Below are 4,258 nucleotides of genomic sequence, written 5' to 3' on the forward strand. Positions count from 1 at the left end.
AGGGACCCAAAGAAGGCTTTGAATCTGTTCTCACTGAGCCCTTTGGGAAAAGGAAACATAGAAAGGGCAGGTGATAATTCTTTCCATTGCAGAAAATTGCAAAGAAAGGAGTGCTTCCATAAGCTGGTTGAAATACAAAACCAGGGAGAATTTTGTTAAGCATAAAAACCCACTTAAAAATTTCTGGATTTTCCTGTATAGATGGCAACAAATATGGTCAGTTCTGTCCTCTTTAACAGATTAGCTCAAGGAAACGGACAAAATCAAAGAAATACATATGTTGTCAATGTGTTCATAGATTCAATTAGAAAACTAAGGTAAGAGAAAAAAAAGGAAAATGGTTTCCTTTATGACATAATATTTACCTTGATTGTACTTAACATATGCCATAAACAGTTTCATTTCAGTGATGTCAGAAGCCTATTATTTTGACTAAAACAACAACAGCAACAACAACAAAACCACAACAACAAAACCTTCACAAACAAATCCAAAGTTTCAGATTGTTTACAATGTATTTGTATTATGTTCAGTTGCCTAATAAAATGATTTCCTTCAAACCAGAGATAAGCAAACTATGCCTTCCTTTCTTTAGTGATGAATTAACTTGAAAGTGATAAAGGGCTTTCCTAGAAGTGATAAAACTTAGAATAATCAATTATAAAAATAAACCCCTGAAGAAGTATTTGTGAATTGTGAACTTCTTTATATAGATTGTAATGTTGTGTAAAGGAAAGAAATGCTTCATCTATCATTGTTGGTCAATAATGCAGAAATAGCAAAGTTCATCTCCTTGGATGCCACTAACACATTTTCTGTACAAATATGTTTTTCTCTCCTTCTGACAATAATCAGGAAAATTAGGTTTTGATTTTTCAGTAAAAGGGGAGAGTCTGAATGCAAAAGAATTTGAGGAGTTGCCCTTTAAGGAAGTACATAAAAAAGATGTAACAGAGTTGATGGCTAAGAAAAAAAAATAGAGAGGAATGATCAGTGGAAGATTAAAATTTTAAATGAAATAAAGGAAGATAGAGATACTTTTTGGAAACTAAACATGTGACTTTATTTGGTGTATAGACTTGAAGTCAATAAGTGTGTGGATAAAGAAGAATCAACCGATGAGTGAAGACAGGATAAAGAGATGCTGATTTTGCTATGTGTGTGGATGGTTACCAAGAATGTTTCCACATTCTGCTTCTCACAGGTCAACAGTGACTTCTTCAGAGATCTGTGTTTTCAGCTCTTGACTTTATTTTCTGTGGAGCTAAGCACTTCCTCATAGAGGACAGCCTGTGAGATCACAGGACATGCATTTACCATATCCCTTGCTGGAAGTGTTTTAATAAGGGATAGGATATCAGAGCAAGAGAACACCAAGTCCTTTCAGAATAAAAAAGTAATTTATCAACAAGACGATGTTGGAAATGGGATGGATCTCAGAATGAATGCCCCCTGTCACAACATCATTCAAAAAAATCACCATCATATGCACTCACCAGAGACCCTAAAGGTTACCACATTATTCTCTGAGTAATAAACCTATTTACTACTTTGTTCTGGGCTGAGAGCTTTGGGAAGTGAAGGTCTGAGTCTACACATGTGGCAATACAAGAGTTAAGACCTGGAAAAGAAAAAGTTGCAGAACAGTCCACTAACTCAGCTTTAAATCAAGTAGTAGAATCAAACATAAAATGCACACACAATGACCAAATATCCTAGTCTGAATGTGCTGGTCATATCATATTGGAGCCTAAAAGAAATTATTTATTTGCCTGGAAATTATAAATAAAAGAGTTATAAAAATATATCAAGGCATGAGAAGAAAAGGGAAATAATGACACATATATTTACAAATCTTTATTCAAGACTTAAGGACTTGTCTGTGGATATCATTTAAATGTGTAGATATCTTAAAGTTTTATGCACATGTAAAATATATAAATGTATACAATTGAAGTATATCAATATTTAAGGTATTGTCTACATGATAAATATCCACATATAAACTATAACAAACTATTAATTTAAAAGGTAAAATTGGTTATATGGATGCTTTTCTAAATATTCCTTCATAGTCCTTATGCATGAGAGTGAATTTTATACTGAATTAGAGTATGTTTAGTTGTTCCCGAGGGGGTCTATAAGTAAAATAATTATTATTAACAAGTTGAAAATAACTCAAGAAATAATTTACTTTAGTAAATTATGTGGTAAATTTCTGCATTTAGTCAAGAAAATCAAAATAATAGTGGACCTGGGTATTGTTTCTTCATTGTTAAATACCTGAGTGATCTGGGGCTAACCATTTAACTTTTCTAAGCTGTAATTTCTTCATCCCTGAAATAGGAAGGAGCTAAAAATTACTGGGGATAAGAGTAAAATAGATTTTTCTAAAGTACCTCCTAAATCTAAAATTCAAAGTTTTGACAAAAATACGATGAACTTGGAAAAATTTTGCAATAGGCTAACATATGGCCCCAATGATCCCTGCTTGCCAGTATTCATGACCTTGTGTGTTCTCCCCTTAAGCAAGAGCTGAATCTTATCACTTATTATTTATGATATTAGATTACAGAAAGACTAACTTCCATCTTGTTCTGACTCTTCACCTCTCTCCCTCTTTTTTCTTCCTCCCCTCTTTCTTGAAGGAAGCTAGCCACTTACTATGAGATAACCCATGGAAAATCACAGAAGTAAAAAAAAAAAAAAAACAACAAAACTCCCAATCAGCAAGAAATTGAAGTCTTCAGTCCAGCAACCCAGGAGGACTGAACTGAGCTGACAACACCTGACTGGACTTGAAAATACATCCTCTCCCAGTGGAGAATTGATGAAACTGTAGCACTGCTAGCACTTTTATCACAACCTTGCTGGAAATCTTTGGGCAGAGGACCCAGTCAAGCTTCAAACAGATTTCTGATGGGAAGCGCTGTGAGGTAATGTTTCCTGTTCTATCTTGAGAGAATTGTTACACAGCAGTAGATAACTAATGTGGTTTCCAAAGAAAGATCACTTCTATTTTGAAAGGGCCAAGAATGGAAGGGGAATGAGGAACTGCCATCCTGAGCAGAAGGTATGTTCAATTCAACAGGTAATTCGAAGTGGTAAAGGAACACAAAAGAGTATCCCCACTGGGAACCAACTTACAGGCTTTAGGCAAAGTAATTTAAATGTTACAGGATAATTAACCAAATCTATTTCCTCTTTTCCCCTTTTCACTGAGATAAACATACTTCCCAGCCTCTCCTGCAGTGATCTACTGCTATGTCACTGGACTCGAATTTATTAGTGTAAGGTCAATGAAACACTTACAGGGTTGGCCCACTAACATTTCCACATCCTTCCTGATTTCTGCTTGATGCAGATGAAAAGCATGGACTTAGAAGGACTAATTATGTACTATACAGTGGCTAAATGAACATAAAAAAATAAAGAAAAGAAAAAAAAGAATAATAGAACTTTGTTCTTTTGGCAGAGAAAACCAAATACTAATACTAATACTACTACTAATAAAGTCAGTGTTGAAGATTATGAGAAACAAAATGTCAAGAGCTTGGGGATTTGTTATGTCACTCAAAAGAGAGCCATCTGCCTATCCAAAGTCTATTTTTTACTTCAAACAAGACATACAGTTCTTTGACTATAGCCATTTAGCCACTGAGATTTTGAAGATTATCTATTAATGAAACTAACATTATCCTAATAAAGCAGAGAACAACACAAAGCTTTATTTGTTCATTTATTTATTTAAGAAGTGAACATTATTAATAGAATGTTGTATTAAATAACAAATTTCCATTGAAATGTGATCATATTCTTAAATTCAACATTCTAAATATTTGGTCTGTTTCTTCTAAATATCAATTAAATTTTTATTACAATGTGAACATTTTGTGATGCTTTCACTGTTGGTGGGAATGCAAGTTGGTGCAGCCACTTTGGAAAACCGTGTGGGGATTCCTTAAGAAATTAAAAATAGAGCTACCCTATGACCCTGCAATTGCACTATTGGGTATTTACCCCAAAGATACAGATGTAGTGAAAAGAAGGGCCATCTGTACCCCAATGTTCATAGCAGCAATGGCCACAGTCGCCAAACTATGGTAAGTGTCAAGATGCCCTACAACAAATGGATAAAGGAGATACGGTCCATATATACAATGGAGTATGATGCCTCCATCAGAAAGGATGAATACCCAACCTTTGTATCAACAAGGACGGGATTGGAGGAGATTATGCTGAGTGAAATAAGCAAGCA

The sequence above is a fragment of the Martes martes genome (assembly GCF_963455335.1).
Source record: "Martes martes genome assembly, chromosome: 5".
Classification (NCBI taxonomy): Eukaryota; Metazoa; Chordata; class Mammalia; order Carnivora; family Mustelidae; genus Martes; species Martes martes.